We start from the raw sequence: 18312 nt of genomic DNA, 5'->3' as shown, positions 1-18312 counted from the left end.
TAACTGGCTGCCATGTTTTGGGCCAAATGCCGGCCCATATTTGACCCGGTCCATTAATGGCCTGCCACGCTCCGGGCCTAATAGTGGCCCATATGAGATCCGGCCCGTTAAAATCCTACCACGTTCTGGGCCAAATTACGGCCCAGATCAGGTTTGGCCCTTTAAGAGGCTTTGGGCTCAATTATGGCCCATATCAGATTCGGCCCGTCAACTGGACACTATGCTTTTGGGCCAACTTGCTAAAGGCCCACTTAGTAATTCGGCCCGATACTAGTTTTGGCCTGCCCGGTTTGCATCCGGCCTGCTCGCAGCCAATATCTGATTGGGCCAAACAAGGACCGAGACAATTTTGGCCTGTTAAAAGCCCATGATTTGATTTGCACAATCATGGGCCGGGGTTCATTTCGGGCTGCTGCCGGCCCGTGAGCTGTTCGACACGTTTCAGGCCCAACCTACATCGTGATTGCATGACGGCCTGATTATGTACCGTAATTTTACGGTTTGGCCGGTTTACTGCGAAGACAAGATATATATACAGTAAAATAACTGCAACATCATGAATAAGAAAAGACTAGACTATACAATAAAGAAATTACGGCATATTACTTCCACTGGGCATCAAAGTTTGCCACTATGATAATAAAGCACAAGCAGACAGCAGATTACATACACTGGGCATCAAAGATCGCCACCAGTGCAAATAAACATGCCGACAAAATAATATACAAAACCGACAACACTTCAATAGAGTTCAAGAAAGGTTAGCCCTGCTAGGGAGCTGCAGCGCAAGCAGCTGAGCAAGATGATGAGACTGCGCTTGTTCAACACTTATATCTTCCTCACTCTGAAAGATAGACAAGCAGACAGATGACAGGTTTTGCACATAAAAGTATCAGTGCTGACAATTCATCACATTTCTTACTGACGAATAAAGTGACACAGTTTAAAATTGCATTAACACAATATGGTATTGTTCAGGTCAAGACATGGCAGGAAATGACATTGTGAAGGAGTTGGCAGCTTCACGGCACCACTGGATTACAAATCAAGAACTCATAAGTATCAATGGTTAGTGTGTTGTCAATTTATACCATTTCAGATTGGCAAATAAAGAGACGGTTTAAATAATAGTAGAATGATATGATATTGTTCATAGTTAAGACATTGCAGAATATGACATTGTGATGTAGTGGGTAGGTTCACCACACCACTGGATTACGGATGAAGAACAGAAGCATACATGCAGTGCAAAAGAAGATCACTTGCTCTGTATAGTTTAATTTACATGGTATCAAGAAGGAACTTGGTTGTACAACTAAAAACTTAAATTGAGAAAGGACAAACTTTTGTTTATGAACTACGTAATAAACTTTAAACAAGCAATTTGATGCAAACACCAAAAAGAAACAGCTGTTGCAGTCATGCATAAACAAATATATACAACAAAGTTTGAAGGCTTGAGATGGACAAACTTACATTATTGGTGAAGACAGGCTCTATAAAGGCCTTGTCCATGCTGATGGGGGGGGGGCAATTCAAGAAGTTTACCACAAAATCTTCTTCAAAAGCATTGCCTTTATTCTACATTTTGTTAAGTGTAAATATAGATGTGATAATATATGAAAAAATGGAGAATATTTAAGATAAGATGAAGAGTGATGCTACATAACCAAGTAGCTATAAATGTAAGTGCAGTGATACAGGCAAAAGGTACAGCCAAGAGCAATGCACAGCTAAACTTCTTCAGTACCAACCTTATGGTAAGAGTAAATATAGATCTGATGTGTAGAAAATGGAGGTTAAAGGAAAATAAGCTACAGAGTGATGGTACATGAACAACTACCTGTCATTATAAATACACTAATAAAGGACAACATGTACTTACAAGAACAATGCAGAGCTAAAAAAACATTGGCATTGGATATATTCTGCACTAATGTAATCATTCATACAAATCAGATAATTTGGAGCGAACAATTGATAAGCAAGCTATCATGCATACTGTTGTCACATAATGAACCAGGTATGTATGCAAGTACAGTGATACAGGACAACAGGTACTAACAAGAGCAAAGCAGTGGGCAGCATATTTGCGATATCCTGTCGTTCTTGTCAAACTGGAATTCTTCTTCGAGCAGATTTCCTGCAAAAAAGATCCGTAAGGCACATGCAGAAAAGTAGAAGTTCAAATTGTCATGTGATTTCATAGACAGTACCTCATCCTGGGAACGAGACTAGTGCAGGTCCTAGGCTAGTGGTGTGGCCAGTGAAGTATGGGTACAGTCTGCTGGAGTCGGTCCTACGTTTTGTGTCACTGGTTGTACAACCAATATAAGTGGGTTGTTGTCTGATTTCTCCAGCACAACCACGTTTTTCAAGGACTTTGCTGGTGCTCCTTCAGGTTCGGCAATCACCCTCTTCCTTTTTGATGTCTGATGCACAAGAACAACATTTGAGTGAAAAAACATGGTATGATGACAGATGGAATATGTATTGATAATGGATGGGCATGGCATCTCAACATATATGATGAGTAAAGTAAGCAGATGGCGGTGCAACAAAGTAGAAGAAATGCAAGACAACATATGCAAGATACGCGCAATCAATAAAACCTTGCCAAACTAGAACAGGCACCTTGATGGGTGAACATGACAGGCCATCTGCCTTTGACTCCTCGAGGTTAGAATAGTCATTAGGATCATATTCTGAACAAGAATCTACAGGTGGGGAGCGTATGAGTTTCATTCCATCCAGAATGGCACTCAATGCCTTGGTGCCAATTTTGTAAGTCATTGCAGTGTTCCACAATATTTTTCTGATGCGCGGATTCCGATATTCACTGTAATTATGTATAATATCTGAGAACCATGAAAACATAAATAGTTGTGAGATTATCTTTGTAATGCAGAGGATATTCTAATATAGGTGCGTCCCTGTAAACACTTGTGTGCTATCACTGGATTCTGATGAGAGAGCTCATGTGTGCTGTAATATGGTGCGTGCATTTATATAATCTGGCACAAGTACACAAAAAATAGGCTCCAGAAGTAAGGATAGTTGGCAGATGATAGGTTTAAAATATACTATATAGAGAGTTTATTGCCAAACCATGATAACAAGAGCACACAACAACTAGGCAGATCATAGTGTACATAAAAGGGGTACACCATAACGATGATATATAAATCGGGAAAGTGGAAGTGGCTTGAAAATACGGTGTTGTATTGCCGCTAGTAATTGAAAGCCTATCGATCACATATAGGCCAGCTCTATGAGCTGTTGACTGCAGATGTCCCGGCTCCCCTTCCTAACAAGGAACATACTGTACGTACTAAATACAGAATAACAAAAGAGGAACGTGTTAAAGAACAGAAAAGGAAGCATATTCTTGAGGTTCCGCTTAATTGCATACAATGTTGGTTGCCCACTCATGATGAATCACATCGCCCAAAGAAATGCAATTCAATGTTGTCTCTCTATATGTGGCAATTTTGAACAAGAGTCATTAGGATCATATTCTGAACAAGAGTCAACAGGTGGGGAGCGTATGAGTTTCATTGCATCCAGAATGGCACTCAATGCCTTGGTGCCAATTTTGTAAGTCATTGCAGTGTTTAGCTTCAAGAGTGGACTGCTGCTAGTGCGACACAAAGCAGCTACACAGATCATAGTGTAGATATAACGGGAAAACCATAAACATCAGAGTAAAATCAGCAAAGTGGAACTTGTTGGAATATATGTGCTAGTATTGCCGGTACGGCTAGAAAGGCTCCGGATACCATCTCTCTTCAACTGAAGGTGCGGTACTGTTAATATCAGTGTAACTCTCAAAGGCGACACAACTCCCCGCATTTCCTTGCTATTCTTATAGGATTCAGGTGGGCAGGCCACTACAAATCCTATTCCCATGTTTACAAAATCCTACGAATCAAATAGGCCCGAAGAGTTCAAAGTGTCCATCACAACCGACCGTATAGACCTCTACACTGCAAATGTCCCTACTCATCTTCACTACAAGGAACATATTGTACTACTATCATACTCCCTCCGTTCCAAAATATAAGTCTTGGTAGAGATTTCCACTATGGATCACATACAGATGTATCCAGATACATTTTAGAGTGTAGATTCACTCATTTTGCTCCATATGTAGTCCATGGTGGAATCTATACAAAGACTTGTATTTAGGAACGGAGAGAGTACTTATTAAAGAAGAACGTAAGAGGAACATGCTAAAGAAGAGCAAGCAGATTTTGGATAATAAAATGTTCGTTGTGTAGTGCCCACACATGATGAACCAGAGCGCATCAAGAAAGCAACTCCCTGCTGTCTCTATATATGTGGTGCACGTGCTTTTCGAAAGTAAAGTACGAACATTAGCTGAACAATTAAATGTTTTCTGTTTTAGTAATATCAGCATCATATCAGATTCGTACTTGAGCAACAAGTTTGGAATTATGAGTGGCACGTTGTTTAGCTTGATGGATTCAGGAGCAGTGCTAAGTAGTTACGATGATGGTACTGAATATAAAGGCATGTATGCATGCAAGTCGCGTGACTTTTGTCATTTGGGTCAGTCGACCATTTCAGGCGGTTGGATGAAGATCCTACGTCTCCTAACCCTTCTTCTTCCTCATCTCTGATTCTTCCCATACAGAACACCGCATGGGCCGCCGGCCAGACCACCGGCCCCCACCGCATGTGTTCCTCCGCCACCCCCACCCCCACCCCGCCCCAACCCCCACCCGCGTCGAGTTTTCTTCATTTGGCGAGGCCCCACAACCACCCGAGCCCCTTCGATCGCACCGGCGAACTCCGGCGAGCTCTGAAAAATCGACTGACCCAATTTTGAAATTTAGTCTACTGTGATTTAACTAGTGTTTTATATAAAAGGGGAAACCATAAGCATTGGGAGTATAGTGTTGAGCGTGCCATGGCGGATCTGAAGGTGCAAACCGGACAAAGGCAACTTCTCAACCAAGACAAGAAATCAGAGTAAAGCAGTGGCGATCTATTTTCTTGCTGCGATAAATAAGTTGAGCAGATACGAAAGAGTACCGCCTCTGGTGCGGCGCCGTGTACGCGTCTGCTGAGAATTTGACGGTGTTGCTGTAGCGATGGCTGTCGCCAGCGTGGAAGCAGATCTAGGAGGGTAGGCGGTGGCGGCGGGGCGCGGTGGACGAGACGGTCGTAGGAGCGGCGCCAGCAAGGTGGACGACGGCGGGGATGAAGCGAGAGGACGGGATGCAAGGATCCCCGTCCGAAGCCGTGGATGAGAGAGGTCGATCTCTTGTAATGGACGGCGGTGTCGGGGTATCAGCTCCGACATGGTGGAGGAGGACGGCGATGGATGGGGTGGCGGACGGCGGCGGATGGAGGAGGGTGGGGTGGAGAGGGTGTTTTGGCGCCCACGGAGTACGAATGGGGAAAAGGGAGGTAGAGAGGAAGGGGGGAACCATGTATTTAGGGCGCGCTTGTCTCAAATGCGAGGAAATTTACAAACTTAGCCCCCGTTTAAAATTTCTACTACATCACAACAACATTAGTCGGTTGGGGATAGGACGGTAATCTCGCATACACCGAATATTTGCCGACGAGAGTTTGTTTTTGGCGCCACCGTGTATGAATATGAATCGGGGAGGGAGTCGATTTCGGCCGAGGACACACTGTGTTTTGGCGCCCACCGTGTATGAATCCGGGTGAGAGGCGGTTACATCACGTTTGGGTGAAATTACAAACCTACCCCTATCGAAACCTATAGAAATCCAGCAGATAGGCTTGGCGTGGCAGGGATAGGCAGTAGTGATTTCCATCTCGCAGATTTTGGTTTCAGGTGGTTACTGCGACTTTCCCCGCTTCGTTCAAATTTTGCAGAGTGCACGTTTACCGTGCCAATTCGAATCCCATTTGTATTCTATTTTTTTTCGGGCGGGATCCATTTTCAATTGGAATTACATTCTATATACATCATTTTTTTATATATACTTTCAAAAGCACAACAAAGAATTCTGCTCCTTTATATGTATAGTATGATTTACAAATACAACGATCTCGAAATCTTAAGGTTGAATTCGAAAAAAATTAACCAAATTATATTCTACTAAAATGTATGGATCAGTAATATCTACATATTAAATAACATAGATGCGCGTGAATTCATATGAGTATGCATGTTTGATAGATCAATTTTGGTTCGAGTATTGATTACATGTATCATCATCTGGAATTCAAATATATGAATCCCTTTTTTGTTCACTCCTTGCACGCCCATCTCTCTCGCATGCATGCTCTTTCAGGTAGCTATCACTCTCTTTTCTCCAGCTAACCCGCACGCTCACTTCATGTTTCTCCTATCCTCGCAAACATGGTCTCTCGATGGCTCCCTTGAGAAGTGTCACACTCTCCCTATCATTATACATTACACGGTTTTCATTATCTCTCATGTCTCTACTGTTCTATGGTATCACTCGGTACCTAAGCTTTCTTTTTCACCGCTACACACACAGTCTCCACTCGTCTTTCACTTTGTCTTTCTCTCTATGGGATTCTCTCACACATCCTATATGTCTCTACATATGACTCATACCACTAAAATTACTCTCTCTCTCTCCTGTAGACACAACATTTGTTGTGGTCTCCTTTTCGTCTCCATCCCAGACTGACATTATTTATTTGTTTATCGATCAGACAACCCCGACTACCGTCTCCTCTATCTCTCTCTCACAGACACACACACAACTCCTGCTTCCACTCGCCTTCCCGACTACCGTCTCTCTCTCACACACAAAACTCTAGCTTTCGCACCCCGACTCGTATTTCTCTCACAAACATTTATTGACTAGCTAGCCTCTAGATAGGTTTATACACCCGCACACTCGTGCTTCCACCATCGCATACATGTCTCTCTCCCGCTCCTTGTATCACTAGTAGAAAACAGGGCTTTGGTCCAGGCCGGGTCAGCCCATTAGTCCCGGTTCAGTCCAGAACCGGGACCAATGTGGGCATTGGTCCCGGTTCGTGAGCCCAGGGGGCCGGCCGGGCCACGTGGGCCATTGGTCCCGGTTCATCTGGACCTTTTGGTCCCGGTTGGTGGGATGAACCGGGACCAATGGGCCTTGCTCCTGGCCCACCACCATTGGTCCCGGTTGGTGGCTTGAACCGGGACCAAAGGCTCCCCTTTAGTCCCGGCTCTTGTCACCAACCGGGACCAATGAGATGCCTATGTATACCCCTCGCTCGCGAGCAGAGCACCCCAGTGCTCTGTTTTTCTCTGGCTGAGGGGGAGAGGGCTTGGTGGTGCTCTAGCTCACCTCCTATGCACACAAGGTGTTCGATGGAATGCCCGAGCCACACTACTTAAGCTCTTTCCTCTCCAAGCTCGACCTCCAAGCTCCATTTTCCATAATATTTGTCTAGGTTTAGAGGTCCGTCATGCCCCGTCCCCGTCTTCACCGCCGTCGATCACCCGCGCCGAGCTCATTGCCGGCACCACCGTGGTGAGCCTCTTGTTCTTATCTTCTTTCTGAAAGGAAAAATATTCTTACTTGTATGTTTACATAGATACTTGTATTATTTTCTTAATTTTATTATTGCATCTTATATAGTGCGATGGTTTTGGTATCCGCCCCCGTCGGCCCTCGTCCTGTCTATGATTCGGATGTGGTATATATATTATCTTTATAACTATTGGTTCATTTATTGTTTATGAAAATTATGCCGACCAACGTGACATAGATTTTATTTATGTAGGATGTATGTGAATTGGAAATGCCAACTGACCCTATTGTCGAGAGGTTAAATTTAGTTGAAGAAGAAAACAATTTGTTGAAGGAAAAAATAAAAAAATTGAGGAGGAGAAGATGATATTGGAGTTGCATGTTGTGGATGTCGTCGATGATCACAAGATCAAGATGGATGCAATGCGCTTGAAGATTAGAAAGATTAGAAAATATGCCATTCATACCGAGGCTTGGTATCATTATGCCGTTGGATCAATTGTTACCTTGGTTGCGATTATGATCGCATTTGTTTTCGCATTGAAATGTTTTACATAGTTTCAATGTATGGTTTAATTAATTAGATGCTTTGGAGAGCTATATGTTGTTAGATGAGAATTATGTATGCACTTTGGTTTTAATGTGATGATGAACTTCTATTAATTTGGACACTTAATTATATATAATGCACGCAGATGAACCGGCAATGGATGTATGGTGACAGACACACCCGCGAGTACATTAAGGGCGTGCATGAGTTTCTCGATGCGGCTGAGGCAAACAAGCAGAATGGTTTTATGTGTTGTCCATGCACTGAATGTGGGAATACGAGGTCTTACTCTAACCGGAAAATCCTTCACTCCCACCTGCTTTACAAGGGTTTCATGCCACACTATAATGTTTGGACGAGGCATGGAGAAATAGGGGTTATGATGGAAGACGGCGAAAAAGAAGAGTACGATGACAACTATGTGCCCCCTGAATACGATGATGCTGCAACGGGGGGAGCTGGTGAAGATCAAGAGGAACCAGACGATGTGCCCAATGATGCTGCAACGGGTGAAGCTACTGAAGATCAAGAGGAACCAGACGATGTGCCCGATGATGATGAGCTCCGCCGGGTCATTGTCGATGCAAGGACGCAATGCGAAAGTCAAAAGGAGAAGCTGAAGTTCGATCGCATGTTAGAGGATCACAAAAAAGGGTTATACCCCAATTGCGAAGATGGCAACACAAAGCTCGGTACCGTACTGGAACTGCTGCAGTGGAAGGCAGAGAATGCTGTGGCTGACAAAGGATTTGAGAAGCTACTGAAAATATTGAAGAAGAAGCTTCCAAAGGATAACAAATTGCCCGACAGTACATACGCAGCAAAGAAGGTCGTATGCCCTCTAGGATTGGAGGTGGAGAAGATACATACATGCCCTAATGACTGCATCCTCTACCGCGGTGCATATAAGGATCTGGACGCATGCCCGGTATGCGGTGCATTGCGGTATAAGATCAGACGAGATGACCCTGGTGATGTTGACGGCGAGCCCCCCAGGAAGAGGGTTCCTGCGAAGGTGATGTGGTATGCTCCTATAATACCACGATTGAAACATCTGTTCAGAAACGAAGAGCATGCCAAGTTGATGCGATGGCACAGTGAGAACCGAAAGAAAGATGGGAAGTTGAGAGCACCCGCTGACGGGTCGCAGTGGAGAAAAATCGAGAGAAAGTACTGGGATGAGTTTGCAAAGGACCCAAGGAATGTATGGTTTGCTTTAAGCGCGGATGGCATTAATCCTTTCAGGGAGCAGAGCAGCAATCACAGCACCTGGCCCGTGACTCTATGTATGTATAACCTTCCTCCTTGGATGTGCATGAAGCGGAAGTTCATTATGATGCCAGTTCTCATCCAAGGCCCTAAGCAACCCGACAATGAAATTGATGTGTACCTAAGGCCATTAGTTGAAGAACTTTTACAGCTGTGGAATGGAAACGGCGTACGTATGTGGGATGAGCACAAACAGGAGGAATTTAACCTTAAGGCATTGCTGTTCGTGACCATCAACGATTGGCCCGCTCTCAGTAACCTTTCAGGACAGACAAACAAAGGATACCACGCATGCACGCACTGTTTAGATGACACTGAAGTATATACCTGGACAAATGCAGGAAGAATGTGTACCTGGGCCATCGTCGATTTCTTCCGACCAACCATCAATGTCGAAAGAAAGGCAAGCATTTCAAAGGCGAGGTAGATCACCGGAAGAAGCCCGCCATGCGCACCGGTGATCACGTGCTTGCTATGGTCAATGATATACACTACGTAATCTTTGGAAAGGGTCCCGGTGGACTAGCTGTTCCAAATGACGCTGATGGACACGCACCCATGTCGAAGAAGAAATCTATATTTTGGGACCTACCCTACTAGAAAGACCTAGAGGTCCGCTCCTCAATCGACGTGATGCACGTGACGAAGAACCTTTGCATGAACCTTCTAGGCTTCTTGGGCGTGTATGGGAAGACAAAAGATACACCTGAGGCACGGGAGGACCTGCAACGTTTGCACGAAAAAGACGGCATGCCTCCGAAGCAGTATAAAGGTCCTGCCAGCTACGCTCTTACGAAAGAAGAGAAAGAAATCTTCTTTGAATGCCTGCTCAGTATGAAGGTCACGACTGGCTTCTCGTCGAATATAAAGGGAATAATAAATATGCCAGAGAAAAAGTTTCAGAACCTAAAGTCTCATGGCTGCCACATGATTATGACGCAACTGCTTCCGGTTGCATTGAGGGGGCTTCTACCGGAAAATGTCCGATTAGCCATTGTGAAGCTATGTGCATTCCTCAATGCAATCTCTCAGAAGGTGATCGATCCAGAAATTGTACCAAGGCTAAGGAGTGATGTGGCGCAATGTCTTGTGAGTTTCGAGCTGGTGTTCCCACCATCCTTCTTCAATATCATGACGCACATCCTAGTTCATCTAGTCGACGAGATTGTCATCCTGGGGCCCGTATTTCTACACAATATGTTCCCCTTTGAGAGGTTCATGGGAGTCCTAAAGAAATATGTCCGTAACCGCGCTAGGCTAGAAGGAAGCATCTCCATGGGCCATCAAACAGAGGATGTTATCGGGTTTTGTGTTGACTTCATTCCTGGCCTTAAGAAGATAGGTCTCCCTAAATCGCGGTATGAGGGGAGACTGACTGGAAAAGGCACTCTTGGAAGAGACTCAATAATATGCAGGGACGGATATTCCTGGTCTCAAGCACACTACACAGTTCTACAGAACTCTACCTTGGTGACCCCATATGTCGATGAACACAAGAACAGTCTGCGCTCCAAACACCCGGAGCAATGCGATGACTGGATTACATGTGAACACATCAGGACTTTCAGCGGTTGGTTGGAAACACGTCTCAGAGGTGACAACACTATTTGTGATGAGTTGTACTTGTTATCCAGGGGACCATCTTTGACTGTATTGACTTACAAAGGATACGAGATAAATGGGAATACATTTTACACGATCGCCCAAGATCAAAAGAGCAGCAACCAAAACAGCGGCGTCCGCTTTGATGCAGCAACCGAGAGCGGAAAGGACACATATTATGGTTACATAGTGGACATATGGGAACTTGACTACGGACCTGATTTTAAGGTCCCTTTGTTTAAGTGCAAATGGGTCAATCTGTTAGGCGGCGGGGTACAGGTAGACCCACAGTACGGAATGACAACAGTGGATCTGAAAAATCTTGGGTACACTGACGAACCGTTCGTCCTAGCCAATGATGTGGCACAGGTTATCTATGTGAAGGACATGTCTACCAAACCGAGAAAAAGATAAGATAAGGAAGTGAATACATCATACGATGAGCCAAAGCGCCACATAGTTCTTTCAGGAAAAAGGGACATCCTGGGAGTGGACGGCAAGACAGACATGTCTGAAGATTATGAAAAGTTTCATGAAAGTCCTCCCTTCAATGTCAAGGCTGACCCAAGCATCCTAATAAACAATGAAGATTATCCATGGTTACGGCGCAATAAGCAAATGACACAAGCGAAGAAAAAGTGAAGACTTTCTCCCGCAACTATTATGATGATACCATGCCAACTTTGTAACACACGAACATGCTACCATTGTCCGTTTTGTACATGCACATGCTATGTGGGTGAAATTATGATACCATCCCAACTTTCAACTTTTTCAGAGTTCATTTGAAATGCTTTCATGTCTTATGGTTCAAGGTTTTATGTGTTGAGGCAAATGGATCAATATGTCAGGAGGCGGGGTATCGGTAGACCCACAGTACGGTATGACAACAGTGGATCTAAACAATCTTGGGTACACAAACGAACCATTCGTCCTAGCCAATGATGTGGCGCAGTTATTGCCCAAAACTTTGATACTTCGAAAGTGATTGTCCATTTTGTACACGAAGTGCATCAAGTTTTTGTCGTAACCCTCTCTACTTTTTGGAACAGGCTATGTGGGTGAAATGATGATACCATGCCGATTTTCAACCTTTTCAGAGTTCATTTTAAATGCTTTCCAATTTCAGGGTCATTTAGCTCAAAGAATGAATTAATAGCAAACAGAATGAACTACAAAACTTTTATGAAAATAAAAACAATCAATTAAAATATTATGTTATGATCAACTAAAATAAAACTATAATATTCTTCAATAGCAAAAAGAATATAATTTTTGTGACCTAAAATCAAACTATAAGTATTTAATTGTAAGTATAAATAAAAAATAAATAGCAAAAAAGAAAAAAAAATCTATTTTTATAGTAAAGTTATTCATAAACTAGTGATTCACACAAATTTTAAAAAATACAAATTTAAACTATTCAAAATTTTAAAACTAATGGCACTAATAGAAAGTTTATAATTTTTGTGACCTAAAATCAAAAAGAAATCACTAAAAAACTATAAGTATTTAGTTGTAAGTATAAATAAAAAAATAAAAAATTCTATTTTTATAGTAAAGTTATTCATAAACTAGTGATTCACACAAATTTTTAAAAATTCAAATTTAAACTATTCAAAATTTAAAACTAATGGCACTAACAGAAAGTTTATAATTTTTGTGACCTAAAAGCAAAAAGAAATCACTAAAAAACTGTAAGTATTTAGTTTTAAGTAGAAATAAAAAAATAAAAAACCAAAAAAATGTAGAAATAAAAAAGAAAAAACCAAAAAAATGCCACCTACTGGGCCTCCACGGCCTGAATACGACTAGAAACCCTACATGGGCCAGGATTCAGGCCCGCAGAAGGCCCAATAGGCCCACATGCAGTAGCAAGTTTAGGCCCGAAAGCCTGCATAAGAGAGGAGCTCGAATGGTGAGGCACACCAGCGCTTATAAACAAGTGTCGGCGCCCTTCAGCTAGCGAGGTGGGATTAAACTTTCGGCCGCGCCAGCACCAGCACAAGGCCATTGGTCCCGGTTGGAGGCACCAACCGGGACCATAGGGGGGCATTGGTAGTGGTTCGTGGCACCAACCGGGACGATTGCCCCCCTATGGTCCCGGTTCGAGCCACCAACCGGGACCAAAGGCCTCTGCTTTTCCCGCCCTTTCGGCTGCTGAAAAGAGACCTTTGGTCCCGGTTGGTGGCACCAACCGGGACCATAGGTAGGCATTCGTCCCGGTTCATGCCACGAACCGGGACCATTGCTCTGGGTATATAAGGTAGCACTTGTGAAAATGTCGCCAACTGCTCCCATTCCTCCCCGACGCCACCAGGCCGTTCGTCGTCGTCGTCGCCGCCTCGAGCTCGTCGTCGCCCGCTCCCCATCGCCGTCGCCCCGCGCCGCCGCAGGCCTTCTCCCCGTTGCTGCATGCGCCGTCGCCGGCCTCCTCCTCGTCGCTGCGTGCGCCATCTCCGGCCCCCTCCTCGTCGCCCCGCGGTGCGTCGCCGGCCTCCCCCGCGCCGTCGTCGGCCTCCTTCCCCGTCCCCGGCCTCCTCCCCGTCGCGCCCCCAGTGAGCTCCCCCCTTCCCATCGATCCCTGTCGCTCTGACCATCGCCGCCGCCGCCGCTGTTCTCTGTGTGTGATAAATTTTTTCATATGTGTATATGTATATGCTCATATGTATTTGGATTTGGCTATGTATGTATGTATGTATATGCTCATATGTATGTATGTACGTATGTATGTATATGCTCTCTGTATATGGATTTGGCTATGTATATGCTCTCTGTATATGATCATATGTATGTATGTTCATATAGCATTTTTTCTATATATGAATTATTTTTTTGTTCATGGATATATGCTAAAGAAAACGAGGGGGGTGATAGATGATGATGAGGGGTCGAGAGGGGGACGAGAGGTCGAGAGGGGTCGAGGGGAGAAAAAAATGTTATCAGGGACGAGGGTCGTCGAGGGGTCGAGAGAGGGACGAGGGGTCGAGAGGGGTACGAACCGGGACCAATACTCTGTGTATATAAGCAGGACTTAGAAAGAAGAAGAGGAGAAATAAATAAGAAGAAGAAAAAAGAAGAAAAAGAAGAGGAGAAGAAGAGAAAATAGAATATATTCTATTTTTTCTTCTTCTCCACTATTCCTTTCTTCTTCTCCTCTTTTTTTTCTTCTTTTTTTCTTCGATCTTCTCCTCTAGCTATTCCTTTCTTCTTCTTCTTCTTCTTCTTCTTCTTCTTCTTCTTCTTCTTCTTCTTCTTCTTCTTCTTAATTTTTATCGGGAACGAGGGTGTCGAGGATCGCCGAGGGGTCGAGGGTCGGGAACTAGGATAGAGGGTCGAGGGTCGTTAAGGGGTCAAGGGTCGAGGGTTTCAGGGTCGAGGGTTCTATAGGGTCGAGGGATCGAGGGTCGAGGGTTCCAGGGTCGTCTAGGGGTCGAGGGTTCCAGGGTCGTCCAGGGTTCGATGGGTCGAGGATCGCCAAGGGGTCGAGAGAGGTTTCCTAGTGTCAAAGTATTGAAGAAACCCATGGCATCATCATTAGCCGGAAGTAACCAGGGCATGACGAAGTCCTCCAAAGTTATTTTGGAATGGTGTCCCGGATAGGATAATTTGCCTTTTTGTATGAATTTCAGCAAAGGCCTTCCAAATAACGATATTTGGAAGGTTCTTGCTGAACTTTGTACCAAAAAGCGAATTATCCTATCTAGGACTCTGTTCCAAAATAACTTTGGAGAGCTTCGTACCATCATGCACCTGTTACTTTCACCTAATGATGAAGACATGGTTTTGTTGAATCCTTTGACACTAGGCAACCTCCCGACCCCTCGGCGATCCTCTCGAACATGAGAGGAAGAAGAGGATCACCGAGGGGTCGAGGGTTCTAGGGTCGTCCAGGGTTCGAGGGGTCGAGGATCACCGAGGGGTCGAGAGAGATTTCCTAGTGTCAAAGTATTGAAGAAATCCATGGCTTCATCATTAGCCAGAAGTAACCAGGGCATGACGAAGTCCTCCAAAGTTATTTTGGAATGGTGTCCCGGATAGGATAATTTGCCTTTTTGTATGAATTTCAGCAAAGGCCTTCCAAATAACGATATTTGGAAGGTTCTTGCTGAACTTTGTACCAAAAAGTGAATTATCCTATCTAGGACTCTGTTCCAAAATAACTTTGGAGAGCTTCGTACCATCATGCACCTGTTACTTTCGCCTAATCATGAAGACATGGTTTTGTTGAATCCTTTTACACTAGGCAACCTCCCGACCCCTCAGCGATCCTCTCGAACATGAGAGGAAGAAGAGGATAAAAAAAGAAGAGGAAGAAGAAAAAAAGAGGAGAAGAAAGAATAGAGGAGTAAGAAAAAAAGAGGAGAAGAAAGAATAGAGGAGTTCTCTCCTCTATTCTTTCTTCTCCTCTTTTTTTCTTCTTCTTCCTTTTTTTTATCGGGAACGAGGGTCGTCGAGGGACATAGATGTAGTGTCGTCATTGTCGATATATACCCCCTCCCGATAGCTTCAACACGTGGGGGGGTCGATATTACCCCCCTCCTTCAAGCGTTCTCGAGGCCACCCCAAACCCTTGAAGCATTGTCGAGGCCACCCCAAACCCTAGAGAAGCAGCGTCGAGGCCACTAATTAATATATATGATTCCTTACTATGATTAGGTAGCTAGTTCTATGTTTGCCACTAATATATCCATCTATCATGTTTGAATAATAATTGCCATGTTGTAAATATTTGTAGAAACTATGGACACTGCCCGAGACGAAGCAAAAGAAGCGTTGTTGAGGGACATAATCGCAGAAGGAAGTGATGACGTCTCGTTATTTCTCAACGACACCGATGTTCTAGAAGGAGAGGGTGAAGAAGCTGGCTACGGTGACCTAATGCCGGTGCAAGAAGAAGAACATGAGGACGGCTCCGGTGACCCAATGCCGGTGCAACAAGGAGACCGTGATGACGGCTCCGGTGACCGAACCGAGTCCGGCCAGGTATATATATTAGTTAAGCCTGTGCTGACTAGCTGATTGATGCATTCATTGTTTTGGTATGTACACATATTAATTAAGTCTTTATTCTTTTTTCTAGCCCTCCGGATCGAGCACAACTTCGGTAAAGAGACGAGGCCCGAAGAAAAAGTTGAGCTTGGATGAAAAGTTTGAGATCATAGCAATCGCGCCCGACGGCCAACCGATTGAACCCATCCGAACAAAGAACGCATTTGTTGCTCAGTGCGGGGTTCTGGTTAGGGACAAGATCCCGATAAGCATCCAGCAATGGTTTAAGCCGGCTACAGAAGACCCTGAGGTGTCTTATGTCAATGATATGCAGAAAAATGATCTTTGGACTGAGCTGAAGTCAAATTTCACCCTACCGCCATAGGATAATCCAGAGAACCCAGTTAAAGAGCAATTAATCAAGTCTTTTGCTCTTAAGAGGATGGCAGAACTATTCAGGAGGTGGAAGAAAGAGCTGAATAAGTTTGTCGAAAATAATGAGACACCAGAATTCAAGGGCAGATATGAGAAGATCAGAGATCACTAGCCCGCATTTGTGGCCCACAAGACATCGGAAAAGAGTAAGAAGATGTCGGCGACAAACAAGCAAAATGCTGCGAAGAAGAAGCTTCACCATCGCACGGGGTCAGGTGGCTACCTCGTAGCCCGGCCTAAGTGGGCCAAGACTGAGAATGATCTGGTTGATAAAGGGATCGAACCAGAGACAATTAACTGGCCAGACCGTTGCCGGACTTGGTTCTTCGGGGCTGGCGGAACCTTGGACCCTGTAACAGGGAAGTGCATTTGGACGAACGATCAAATGGACATACCAGTCAGGAAGCTTAAGCAGTATATCGAAGCAGCGCAGCAAGGGACGTTCTTTCCAGACAGAGAGAACGACGAGCTCACAATGGCCCTCGGGAATCCTGAGCACCCTGGACGGACACGAGGCACGCCAGGCTCCATTCCGTGGAAGGTTGGGTTTCCAGACGCAGGCGGTTACAAATCCCATGAGAGGAGGAAAAAAGTGTAGCAGACCCAAATGCAGGCGCTGCAAGCAAGGGTAGACGCGATAGAGGAACGAGAAGCAAATCGTAGCAAACGTACTACCGAAGCTTCCCCCGAAGCTACCCCGCCATCTCAGCGCAGAAGCAGCGTGGCTTCCACCGAGCTGCTTCAGCCGGAGCATGCCTTGATGGCTCCTGCCAGCTATCCCGTGGATGCTATCACGGAGTCTCAAAATTGCCACCTTATGACGCAATGGATGAATTTGAAGGTCAAGGCGGCTGTTGGCTCTGTTTATCCTACTGAACCCGGCGCAACTTTTCACTGCCGTCCGATTCCAGAAGGATATGCTAGGGTGATGGTGGATGAAATAACGGAGGGATTTGAGGACCTCCAGCTTGACCACCCTACCGGTGAAGGGGAGACTCAGCTAGGGTCTGCTCTGAAGACTCCATGCCTATGGCGGAAGGAGCTCATCAACCTTCCGAACTGGACGCCTCCGCCTCCTCCTCCTCCTCCGACGAGTCAGGGCACTCCGCCTCCTCCACCGCCTCCTGCTCCGGCGAGTGACGATCAGGGCACTCGACCGGCTCCTTCTCCAGCGCGTGGCGGCACTCCACCTCCTTCTCCGCCTGCGCCGGCACACCCGAGCAGCCAGCCTCCTCCTTCTCCGCCTCGTCAGCAAGGGCGGAAGAGACCTGCCGCCGCTCCGGCTGCTCCGGCACGTCGTAGTACTTCTCCTCCGCCTCGTAAGCAAGTAAAGAAGACAACCGCTCTGTCTGCTCGGCCTGCGTCTAGCAGTACAGCCAGAGGAGAACGCCGAGATCGCATGAACTGAAGTGGATGACTGGTTTCAAGGGTTGAAAGCAAAGAGACATCCACTTCCGGAGGAGAAGGTAGATCCGGTGAAAGCGAAGCGCACTCTGGCTGCCCTGACAAAATCACCAAAGTCTCCGCCGAAAGGAAACTATGAGCGCTTTATTGGAAAGGAATTTGCCGAAGCGGAGCGGTCGGGAAGTACTGTCAGTGATCAAAGCCTGAAAGAACGACGAGCTGGGAAACAAATTGCCCAGCTCGGCGAACAAGCGAAGCAATCATGCCCCCCGCTCAAGGTGCCTAGCCACAACGTCGCTAATGATTCGAGGATGGTGCCCGGTTATAGCAATCTTGCAGATTACCTGCCCGTGATGTACATTATGAACCCATGGACGTGCAGATACAAAGATACGAGTACGGGAAGCCTCTCGTCAAAGATGAAAGATCTCTATCAACGATGATGCGAAGATTGCATGATTGGTACTTGAAAATCTGCACAGACTCTGGGGGGAGGAGTACTTTGTATGTGAAAGTTAAAAAGGAGCATGACCTCGTTGGAATTGAACTGTTGCCTATTCCATT

The sequence above is a fragment of the Triticum dicoccoides genome, chromosome 7A (assembly GCF_002162155.2).
Source record: "Triticum dicoccoides isolate Atlit2015 ecotype Zavitan chromosome 7A, WEW_v2.0, whole genome shotgun sequence".
Taxonomy (NCBI): Eukaryota; Viridiplantae; Streptophyta; class Magnoliopsida; order Poales; family Poaceae; genus Triticum; species Triticum dicoccoides.
The sequence above is the reverse complement of the archived record's forward strand: the minus strand, read 5'-3'. Positions refer to the sequence as shown.